This window comes from Acipenser ruthenus, chromosome 24, assembly GCF_902713425.1.
Source record: "Acipenser ruthenus chromosome 24, fAciRut3.2 maternal haplotype, whole genome shotgun sequence".
NCBI classification, from domain to species: Eukaryota; Metazoa; Chordata; class Actinopteri; order Acipenseriformes; family Acipenseridae; genus Acipenser; species Acipenser ruthenus.
Genome location: NC_081212.1, coordinates 16,865,643 through 16,878,375, shown reverse-complemented (window position 1 = coordinate 16,878,375; position 12,733 = coordinate 16,865,643). Strand labels below are relative to the sequence as shown.

The window sequence follows — 12,733 nt, the reverse complement described above, 5'->3', positions numbered from 1 at the left end:
AAAATGTATGTGTGTTATTTTTTTTTTTCTCGTGAAAATCACTATAGGGCTATACAAATTATACTGATATTTCCTGTTTTAGTGCAATGTTTTAGATTTCAAATCCACTACAAAAGTTGCAAAATAAACAAACTAAATACATGTGTTACGATGCATGATTAGTAAGCTACACAACAGTGTACAATATGTCTGTTTATAGTAATTTAAAGTGCAGAATAAAAATAGGGTGTAAAGCCCCTTGAGGATTCTATACCAGTAGTGACTAAAGTTTATTCAAAGGATTAGTCTACAAAAGACTATAAAAATATAAAAGCCAGTTTTATTCCTGGCTATCAGTTCTTGGCTGTAGGAACATGATTTTACAGTTGGGTTTAAACAAAGCGTGTTTTCCTAGGACGGGAATAAAGAAATCCAAAGCATTCCTGTTTGTTTCCTGCAAAAGTATTTTTAAACATTCATTTCCATTGAATTAGTTACTTAGCCAAAAGTTATCTGTACTAGAAGTGTTAGGGTACAGCCATCAACCAACACCCACACCTTCCTTAGTATCGTGTTTCATATACAACTTCCTTATGCGTGAGGGACACAGGCAAAATGACTGCTGTTGGCTTGCATGTATACTGTGAAATCAATGACTGATGAGATACTAATTAGATTACAATTCATTTCGAAATGTGTTTGCATTAAACAAACATTTCTGTATTGGACTGATGCCAAGCATAATGGATTTTCATGGATTAATTAAAATCTGCACAGTTTTCACAGATTGCGTTTAAAAGTTATTTGACAAACACAACTGTTTTTTACAATCCACAATGTTTACCTGTTCTTTTGTGGTGCCTGTACCGTGAATTTTATTTAACAGTTTATTTGGGCAGACAAAAAAAAACCACACAACAACAACATCATCATCATCATCATCATCATCATCATCATCATCATCATCATCATCATCATCATCATCATCATGCAGAGCTCTGTTCCTGTTCTATTTGTGGGAGCTTCACTCAAATACTGACTCCCTAACTCAAAGAGCATGGTTTCTATGGCAACCACACACAGACACTGTACAAACAAACGTGTTTTTAGAATTGAGAAATAAACTAGTTTCAAAAAACGAACTGTTATAGTAAGTGGATTTGACAAACTGTAATCAATTTCCCCAATTACACTGGCCTTGTAGTTTAGCTGAGAAAATGGTGAAAAGAATGTATAGTATGAACCTAATGAAGGAGTCCAGAAGGTGTTGGATTAGGAGCGTGCAGTTTAACAAAGTTACAGCATTCACTCATAGCTTCACTAATGTTCGAAGTTACCAACCTGTTTAAGGGAACACGACTTCTGTTTTATGCCTGGCTTTCAAACAAATTAGGGTACAGTAACTGCAACCAAGGACTTCATCATATTACTAAGTTTTTAGATTACTTTCTATTGTTTTTTATTATTATTATTATAAATACAGGTAGGATGCACTATTCATTGGTATATCAAGTTTAAAAAATTAGAACCAACTGAACACCAAGTATGGCAATTTCAGATATACAAATACAAAAGCTACAGATTATCATCATCATCAGTAGCTTCTGCTATAGAATGTCCTTAGTAAGTTTCATTACAATTGGACAAGATGGAGACAGCAAAGGGTTTGGTGCTCTAGACACCCATCAAACTGCAGTAAGTGAACCTGCACTCACACATTCACATGTGCACGATTGCTATGACTACAGGGAAAACGACTCACAGAAAACAAGAAACCCAACAGGATGTCTAGACATGGCTCACAAAAGCAGGTGTTCTACACTTAGCTGTTTGTGTGTTAGAAGGACTGAGAATCAGTTGTATCTGTTCAATGTGTTCTGTGCATTAACTCATTAAGCACAGTATAACAAGTTCACACTGTAAACTTAAGTTCAACATGGAAAGGCACAAACGGTTCTGCAATGGGAGCGCTATTTACATTCCTGTTTCTGAAGGGCAGCAAGGTCACTGGAAGAGAAGCTGCATACCAGATGTTACTGGAAGTGTGGGATTAATCCTATAATCTGTTTTAATTGAAGAAATGCCTTGCAGCTTTTCAGCACTGCAGTTTTTTTTTCCTTTATGTATAGAGAACACTGTAAAAAGCAAACCCCTTTGAGTAACAAAGTATGTAATAAATAATACAAAGCTGAGCCACTTGCCAAGTGGCTCTTCTTATTTATATTAACCTATGTTCATAATATATACTGTACTTTGTTTTTCAAGTCATAAGGTCATAGATCATTTTAATGGGCCAAACCACCAGCCTACATGAGTGGCTCAGGCTCCTCAAAATAGGGCTTCAGTGTAACCAACAGTTTAGTGGGGCAAGATATGCATGAAAGAAACTATTATTATTACTACTCAGCAGATACTTTTATCCAAAGTGACTTACAGAAATTAAACAAAATATAACAATACATAAAAATGAGTCTTAAATTGAAAAATAAAATAGAAGAAAAATAAGGATACAGAGAGAAATGGCAGATGGAAAGACATAGCAAACATATAAAAACAAAGGATTATAAACATTTAAAATACACAACTAACTAACTAATAAAACAACAACAACAACAACAACATCCCAGTTGCGCCCCAAAACAGCCAGTGTCCTTTCCCGATGTTCTTACACGATCGCTGCACACGCTGCCACTCCCACCAGCAGGGAAGAGGAATCTATAGCAATCCTTCATCGGAGGCACTAGAAACAGGTGTGTGATGGACGCAGGTGAAAACAACAGTCCAGCGATGCGCTATGACGCGCAGAGAACACTTGCAATGATGTCATTGTTTGAATGAGAATTGAAACAAAACAAAACCAAACTAAATAAACAAAGCAACACCCCCTTTGCCACCTATTACCACACCCTCAAAACAGCCAGTGTTCTTTCCCAATGTCCTATTATAGACACAATCTGTAAGAGAACATAGAGAATCACAGAGTACAGCTGTGTACCAGCTCCAAAGACACTGGGGTTTATTCACTGGATCTAAAAAGTGGGGGATCTAAATACTGCCACCGTTTCAATATTTAAAAGAACAAACAACCACTTCAGCTCCAGGATGTATGCAGGTATGTCAAAAGACAGAGCCATGGGCAACGCTTGCCATCTATTCTTTCAGACTGGTCTGTCAGTATGCAGGCTGTATAGGCTGTTGATGCTGTGGAATCTGCCCAAACAGCAACAAAAAGAAAGCATTGTAGCATTGTAGCTTACAGATACTTCTAGGAGGTCGGAATTATTAAGAAAACGTTAACGTAAAATTAACAACCGTGTAACGTTTGTCAAAGAGAACAATATGGATTGAAATAGCAAATAGAATGCTATGAAAGGGAGGGCCATAACATGGAAGCAAGCCAGCAAAAAAAACACTATAGCAGCTTGATGCAAAAAAACTACTGATTTTCCGTGGAATCAGGCATTGGGAATAGAATTTTACATTGTTCTCTTTTCTCCTCGCAACTCCAGTGAGGATAGTGGGATACTATTCTGCAAGTTTTGCTGTCATTCGATTGATCATGTACGAGTCAATACCATTAAAAAGATCATATTGCCTGTCGTAAACACGCATATCACATTATCTGACGATGAAGAAACGAGCGCAAAGCTATTTTTCTAGCTACTTGTTCCTTAAAGGAAATTGCTCGCTTTACTGTGTAAAGGATGTAGTCACTACACTGTGCAACGTTTGTTTCATAAAGACATTCTGTCTGGAGACACACCTCTTGTTAAACTTAGCAGATAATAAGGCAGAATGAGCCAAGAAACAAATTGAGAGGGTTTACATTAAAAGAGGCTCTATTTAAATTACAATCAGGTGATACAGCACTGAACCTGTGTAGAGCAACAAATCAGTCAACACACCTTTTATTATCAGTGTTTCCTATTTTATCCTGGTTATTTTAATGCCACTGTGGAGTACTGTAAATAGTATTGCTTTCACATGACATTGCTGGACTTACTAAACCGTTTAATATTTTTTTTACTGTTATTGTAATGCTAGAAATTAGATAAGACTGAACTAGTGTGTCAGTGGAAGACTGTAAATACAATTCTTTCACAACAGTGCTGGACATTTGTTTTCTGAACTGTTGTAATATAATTAAGTTTGCCTGCTTATTTTTAATGCCAGTATTGGAAAAAAACGGAATGGGTCATTTTGGAAAAACCTACTATTCCCAGAATGGAAAACCAGTAACCCTACATGTGTGACAATTCATTGGTACTTCGCTATAATTTCTTCATCAGAAACCATGTCAAACATGCTGTGCACACATCTTCTACTAAAATTGCTATGAGCTGATGTCCCCTGGTCGCTGTAATAAATACACATCATGAATTAGAGCAGCTATGTTTCTCGAAGTTCAATGAGAGAAATGACTGTGATCCACTTGTTGTATTTATAGGGCAGGTGTCAGTGGAATGCGACAGGTAATACGATCAAATACTTTGAGTAACATTATATAGAAATGCTATTTCTGTATATTCTGCTTCTGACGTCGTAGTGGTATATAGAAACGAGCAACAATTTACAGTTTTCTTTTAATAAGTTCCTTACAAAAGACACAGGTTAAGTGCGACTAGGACATGCATTTACTGAAATCTCTGGTCGCCTATCTCCAGAGAGACACGGTCAGTCTCTCACCCTGGCACTACACTGTAGCACAAGCAATTGAGTGAATGAGATTCACACACAACCTGCTCCACTACTGACAAATCTGGAGAGCTGACAATTACACAGTCAGTAGATAAACGTTTGTAAATTGAGAACAGTTCACAGGGAGACAAGCCTTTCTCTGTGGTTCGGCTGTTCTGCAGTTTTTATCTAGGCTATTCCTTTGCAAACAGGTGGGGTTCCACAGAAGTGTGCCAACAACCATTTGAGCCATAAGGCCTGTGTAGTATCAGACAGCAGCTGCTGGCTGCCAACACCACACTACAGCAGAGTTTAGGGAGTGTAATCACATGTATGAGCTGTAGAAATAGATGGAAAACATTGCCGCAGCATGAGACACTAGTTACATAAAAGACAGATGGAGGTTTCTGTCTGGCGAGGTCACCCGAGGATACAGCAAAGGGCCAGTTCATTCACATGGCCCGTCGCCCTGAAATCACAAATCCTACTGCTTATTTGCAGACACCGTTCCGTTTGCTCAACTGCCAATTTTAAAATGTCTTTCGAAACTCACTTGTTTCTTCAACGACAATTAAAAGTAAGTGGGGGGGAAATAGGTGTGATAAATCAAAAGGTGTAATGGCAAAAAGACCCTCCAAGTACTGTATGGTAGATTCAGATGGTGAAGAGATTCAGTTCATACAGGACAAAATTACTCTAAAGCAGTGGTTCTCAAACTGTGGGGTGCGGACTGTATCCTGGGGGGGCGCGAGGTTCAGTTTTTTTTTTTTAAATTTAATTTATTTATTTTAATTACAGCGCACATCTTAACCTAGGCTATACCGTATAACGGGCGGATAGTTTATTTGGGATTTACTGGCTATTTTGATTGGATCGCCAATAATACTTCCACCAATCAGAGGGTTACAGACAGTACTCGTAGCGATCCTGCCCTCCGGCAGACTGGTATACAGAACTGATTAAAGAAGCGCTGGACAAGAGAAATAATGTGTCAGGTGTCAAAGTGGATACGAGAATGGCAGTGATAAGCCAATTTGCTTGAAAATATTAAAAGTAGACCGGACGTTTCCAATCGATGGATTTAAAAAATGTGGAATTGATGATGCGATCAGAAACCCAGAGGCAATGTAAATTGTACCTGCTACTGTAGTAGGACTGTTCTTTTTTATGTTAAGCATTTTTTAATGTTTGTTTGTTTTGTTTTTTGGGGGGGGGGGGGGGGTTAATTAAATAACAGCCAAAATTGTTTGTGTGAGACTTGTTGAAAGTCTGTAACAAAATGGTTTGTTGTTGTCGATACAACTATTAATGCAGACATTGTGCAGGTATCACAAAGTCCAGAAACAAAGCGTTAAAACGTTTTGCACCGTATAAAACTGAGCTGATTTTGCCAGTGCTTACTAGTCTATTAACCAGTTTGAAATGATTTCGAAGCAAATAAAAGCATTTTCGTTTGGGCTTTATTGTTAATGATTTCACACGTGGCAATACTGCCCTACAATTACTGCATGGTAGTACTGTGATCGTTCCACTGTGTTATGTCGTGAACCTTAGTTTTAAAACTGAGAGACAGCAAATGTTTATCATAAACGTTTACTGGTTGTTAAAATTAAGGGCCATATAAGAACGATAAATACTGTAACTGATTAGAAGGCCTTCTTCGTTGTTCTCCAAGTTGCTGCAGTTGTAGATGCTATAACAAGTTACTGTAAATGAGATACTGTTTTAGCAGACATATTTAATTAAGTAAATATTTATTTAAATGTTTTTGGAATTGAAAGTATAAATGCAAAACTGTGACTTTTTGTGAACGTGCTGTGAAAAAAATCCCCCAAATGTATAAATCCGGCAAATTTAATACCAGCCAAAACTTCCCGTTATACGGTATATATTAAAAAATCTTTATGCTAACACCTCCAGCATGTCAGAGTTTGTAGATGGCGCTGTGCATCTGACTGGTGCCTTTTAAGCTTGCATATTTTTTGGTTGAAGTCCACTGCCATCTGGTAATGTATGTTGTTAATCAGCTTACTATGTAGTAAGCGTTGGTCACAATCGGTAAACTGTAATTTGCAGTGTTAACTTTGCTCTTATTACGATGGATCGATGGCTGGTTCATGAAAAAAAAAAAAAAACAGCAGCGACATACAGAGAAGCCACAAGCATGTTAGATTTTTTTTTTACCAGTATATCTCTCTAAATCAGACCTCCTTTTCTTTCCCTCCTCCTCCCCCTCCTCTGATCTCTCTATCTCTGTTCCTCTGGAATCTACCACACTCTCTCCCTCTTCCTCAGCTAAGAACCTTGGAGTCATCCTGGATCCCTGCCTCTCTTATTCCCAGCACATCTCCACTCTGGCATGCACTTGCCGATTCTTCCTGAGCAACATCCGAAGAATCCGACCCTTCCTCACCAACTATGCTACCCAGCTCCTGGTCCAGGCCCTGGTACTCTCCCGCCTAGACTACTGCAACTCCCTCCTGGCTGGCCTCCCTGCGTCCGCCACCCATCCGCTCCAGCTCATCCAGAACTCTGCTGCCCGCCTAGTGTTCTCTCTGCCTCGCTTCCACTACTCCGCTCGCTCCACTGGCTCCCGATCACCGCTCGCATCCAGTTCAAGACTCTTGTACTAGCCTACAGATGCCTTGACCAGACTGCACCCAGCTACCTCCAGACCCTCATCTCTCCCTACACCCCCACTCGACCTCTCCGCTCCGCCTGCACTAGAAGACTAGCTCTACCTCCGCTACGCTCCCCTGCCTCCAGAGCCCACTCCTTCTCCACCCTTGCTCCGCAGTGGTGGAATGACCTTCCTACAGATGTCAGGACTGCCCAGTCCCTGACCAGATTCCGGCGCCTCCTTAAGACTCACCTCTTCAAAGAGCACCTGTAGAACTCCTCTGTTTGTATCCTGGGACACTATCACCCTTCATGTAAATGTGCTTTATTTTGCTCTTATCTGCCCCCTATTTTACTGCATTTAATCCTGTACTTCAGAATACTGTAATCTGCCAAGTGTTTAACCTGTAGTACTTTGTATTTAATCACATCCTGATGTAACTATCACTATTTAATCATATCCTGATGTAACTATCACTATTATCTGCTGTATTATTGAATTGTGGTTTGTCACACTTGTACCTTGCTTGAACAAAAGTTATTGTATTCTTGCTCTTATTGTATTACTTGTATTGTAACACTTGAAATGTATTTGCTTACGATTGTAAGTCGCCCTGGATAAGGGCGTCTGCTAAGAAATAAATAATAATAATAATAATAATAATAATAATAATAATAATAATAATAATAATATATGTACACGTGTGTGTGTGTGTGGGGGGGGGGGGGGGGTGGTGGTGGTGGCATCAAGTATCACAGAAAGGAGGAAGGGGAGCGCGGACCAAAAAGTTAGAAAACCTGCTCTACAGTACATGCAATTCACTGGAATATATAAACCTTGGAGATGTGAAGCAAAATACTGCACAGCTAAAATTAATGTAAAAGATCTGTTTCAATCTCAAACTTAGCACAGGCAATAATATTTCTCTCACAAAACCCCTTATAAAAGTTTACCACGGTAAATGTGCATTTTTTTCCTCATGGTTATACTATGTATTTTCCATAGTTTGCCATGTTTTTAATTATGCTTTACAATGCCCCTCTGTGCTTACCATGCATTCACTATGCTGTACTGTACCATGCTGTCACTATGCTGTACTGTACCATACTGTCACTATGCTGTACTGTACCATGCTGTCACTATGCTGTACTGTACCATGCTGTCACTATGCTGCGACTGTGCTATGCTCTTACTATGATAAAACTTTTACAAGGGTCACACCAGACTATAAACCATGTTTAACAGAGCTTACACAGAGTAGTCTTGAAAATGACCTTCTTCACATTTGCTGTGGTGCTTGTGGGAGATGGCTGGTATGCGGTAGAGAAGACTCAGCGTTACTCTTTCAATAGGCCCTCACAGTAGGCTGACACAATGCAACGCTCTTCTATTCGCTAGCCCCAGACCCAAGAGGGATGAGAGCTGAGGTAATCCAGGCCAATTGTGCATTCTTTCAACTTGGAAAATATTAAGAAACTTAAATGAGAAATGCAGAGGTGGACAGAATGAGTAAAGGAAAAAGAGTATGAGGAGGACGTTTGTAAGACCAGACCATAAGCCAGATAACAAATAGCTTGTACTCTTTCCTGTATAAAACACAGATCTTATAATAAATAAAAAAGCACAAGGACACTAAATATGTTTATTTAAAACAAACTGGATAACGTACAGTCATTGTCTTGTATCATTTGAAAATAAAACCCTGTTTGGTGTATACAGTAGGTTATAGGCCACATTTTCAAAGCGTTTCGTCTAATTTTTACTGTAACTCCTATTTGATGAAAAAAAAAATGTTACAAAAAAGGAAACAAACACCTTATGAATGCTTAAGAGAACTTCGATTATATTACTTGGTTGTTTGGTTCTAGTGTTGTAAAATTAAGAGGCGTTTTACCTCTTTCAAGAAAATAGGAGTTAATTAAAGACTGGAGTAAACACTTTGAAAATATGGCCCATAATCCTTTAGCATTAGTCTGGTCCAATGCCAGTTTTTCAGAGTGGGACCTAGAGCGTACCTTAAAATAATTGTAGCTAACAAAATAACAGAATCTAACCTGCTGCACTTGGATTAGCAACTACATACTGTAGGTCTCAAATGTGCAGTTTAGTAAGAAACACATAGCAAAGATTTCCATTTAAAAAACATAACGGTAAAGAAAGTTTTCACACGCTGCCTTATTCACTCTTACACTTCCTGGGTCACTTCACCTCAGCAGTGCCTTCTGCTGGGTCAGTGCATGTTACTGGCTGAAAGCATGTCAGTCAATAGGGGAAGCAGCTGGTTGGCTAATAACAGGGAAGAAGCCATTCAGGGTGGGTACAATTTCACCCTCCTGATGAAATCACCAAGCAAGTGCAACACCAACTGAAAGCTTGGCTTGCAAACAGAGATTTCTTTAATCAAGTGTAGTACAAAATACATTCAGTACATGTTTACTAAAACATGTGTTTCTTTCAAAACTGGACCTTTGAGACCTATATACTGAATGGAAATGCACAACTGGAATAATTTTGTTACACTGTGCCTTCTGGCAATATAGCACCTGCAAAACTGTATGCACTCAAAACATACTATTATGCACAGCTCTGCTCTCACAGTCTGCTATCTGGCCATTTTGTTGCACAGGATATTAAATAAACAAATGGATCTGAAGCTCTGCAAGAGACATCAATCGCTGCCAACATTATTTTTAATAAGACAATTTATTTGCCACTTGTAGAACAAAACAAAGCCATCCATATGAGCACGTACACTGGCTTCTGCTTCAATCAATGATAATTAAAAGATGTCTGGCCAGCAGGGACTGCTGAAAGTGTAGGCTCACAACCAATTATTCTACAGACACAAACTTTCCTTAGGAGGTCAGTATTACAATAGTTACTCCACAAAGAACAGGGCTTATAGAAGATACTTCTTAGAACCAAAGCTGACCATACCCTGACAGACAATGCAGAAACTGTACATGGGTTTCCTCCACCTCCTCCTTCCAATTCTAACTATACCGGGACCCACAGCTCATTTGTATTTTTTAATTGACATGATAATCTGGCGTAAAATAATACATTGAAAGCTTTCTACAGACCCGAATGAGAGAAAATCTGCCTATCAGAACATGCATAAATAACAATGTATTGAAATAATTTGAGGCTGTATTTCAAAGCCATAACCACCTATTACATTGCTAAAAAAAAGTCGATGATTGGTTAATGCTATGCGTCAGGAGGACATCTTTGATTTATTAACCAATCATGGGTGGTTTCAGAGATATGGGGGTGGGAATAAATGGTGCACATCCATTTTGACTGGCCCTTCTCGACGCCTCAGATTTGCTGCTCTGCCTCTGCAGCCAGTGTCTAAGCAGTAGAGCAAGTGGGGGCCCAACGCACCACACAATTCTGAAAGTACCGTAGCGGTTTCATTTTATAAAACAATTGTGCTACTGTGTAAGTAACATACATCCCTGCTAGGGTTTTCACATTTCTATCAGTATTATGATCATAATTTATTTCCCAGATTGTGACACACTCGATCATTTGTGAAGAATGCCATCACCAAGTTTCCTCGCAATTCAATATGCAGTTCTCTAGATACATCATAAACAAACATACGTGCGACTGTACGTACTGTACACATACTGCCACTGCAATCCCATTGTCCAGTCAAAGAGAAGAAATCCAGCGAGGAATAACAAATTCATAAATATAAATATAAAAAACACTGTACTTACAGAAAGAAAATCTTTTCAGAAAGGAGACCACAGATTTTTCAAGGATATCTGAGAAAAAACAAAAACATGAATTAAAACGTGGACAGCCATATTTATCTGAAGCCTAACAGCGATCGCACAGTTTCTGGATTTTAGAACACACAACTTCATCATAACCTCCCTTGACTTGTACTCTACACTGTGTATGTTTTGACTATACAGCCAAATATTCGATTCTTTAGTTTTCTTCCCCACAGTGTCTATTACTACACCTTTCTTGGGACGGGCCTACCCCATTTCTATACCATCCTTTTCATATTAACCCCATACAAAACTATTAATATTTTTACAAGATTTCCTCCCTGTTCTGTATGCGGTTTAAATGCCATTGGATTTCCTGGGCTGCCACATACTGTACTTCCATATGACATAGAGCTACGGACAGAAGTGTCGCATCCCCCTATAGACTGAACTCATTTTGCTTCATAAAGTCGAATGAAACCTGCTGAATAATGTTAAATTAACATACCGCTTTGTAGCTTTCCATATATTTAACGAAAAACTGACAAATTGAAATGTGACATTTCAGAAATACTGTGCTACTATCACTATACGGCTTTTGGTAGACTTTTGCGATATCATTTTAGTTTCTTTGGTGACATGATGTTAAGTAAAATATCTAAATTATGTTCTTAGTTTTTTTTTTTCTTAAATTATGTCTCAATCCTAAAATCCTAGGTGATGCGAAACCTTTGTCCATAGCTCTATATGCTTTGACAAAATAGTTCAGTGCATAGTTAATTACTGACACTATTTTAAAACCCAAAGTATTCAAAATCTAGAAATGCATTTTACCCTTCAGTCTACTTGCTACAGTAGCTTCAGCCTGACCGTTGAGGTCCAGTGTTGTCCCTTTCCAGGCGTCAATTGAAGTCTAATCACACACAAAGCAATCCACTGCAAGGCTCATCCAGAATGCTGAATACAAAGTAGAGCACCAGCACAGAAATACAGCTCACACAACCTCACACAAACCACTACGATTAGCACGCTGCTTGTTTACATCTTGGTTGGATAAGAAAAGTGAAGAGCAATTACTTTGATCAAAATGCTTTGTAGCTGATCTTGTTCCTTTGATGGCTTCTGGCTGCTGGTCTAAAACCCACTGTTTGATCAGATGCTGTTATTGTATTAGTTGGAAGACCACTTTCATACAAAAAGAGGTTTTTTTTGTTGGTTTGCTACCCATTTATTGTACCATACTAACACTACTATGGTATTGTAAAACGATTCACTGCCAGTTAAATGATGCTACTTTCAATCCATTTGTAAAAACAGGTATACATTAAAACACTATTAACGGCGTACATGAATACAAGGATAGCTTGAACATTTTTTAAACAAAATACACATTTTAAAATATAAAATTTGTTGAAATTAATATTGTGTTGCCATACTACTAAAAATGAGCGCTGCTGTGGTTTTATAAATATTTTTTTTATATCACAAATTAGAAAAAAGCCTGACATTTGCCATAACTGTTTTATCACTATAATGATGAAATGGTTTCAAATATATGTATCAGAGCACTGCTGAGCAAAAGATGTGCTCCTTGATAACCCAGGACCTGCTATCAAAGGCAACCAAGCAAACAAGTCCATAAGAAATGGCTTTGCCTCTTCTGGCATTTTACTGAACGTAGCCTGTACATATTGCGTGACAGACTGTTTTACCCACCTTTGCAGTGCAG

At 38.5% G+C, this 12,733-nt stretch overlaps 1 protein-coding gene across 4 annotated transcripts in view; it reads right to left on the bottom strand.

Moving 5' to 3' along the window:
* The window catches only part of LOC117429610 (inactive tyrosine-protein kinase PEAK1-like), a 73,588-nt gene that overhangs the window by 40,084 nt on the left and 20,771 nt on the right, over positions 1 to 12,733 (bottom strand). For all 4 annotated transcript variants that reach the window (XM_058998456.1, XM_058998457.1, XM_034049327.3 and 1 more), the window contains exon 2: positions 11,005 to 11,052. The gene's annotated coding sequence lies outside the window, so the exon portion shown is untranslated. The remainder of the gene's footprint in view (positions 1 to 11,004; positions 11,053 to 12,733) is intronic.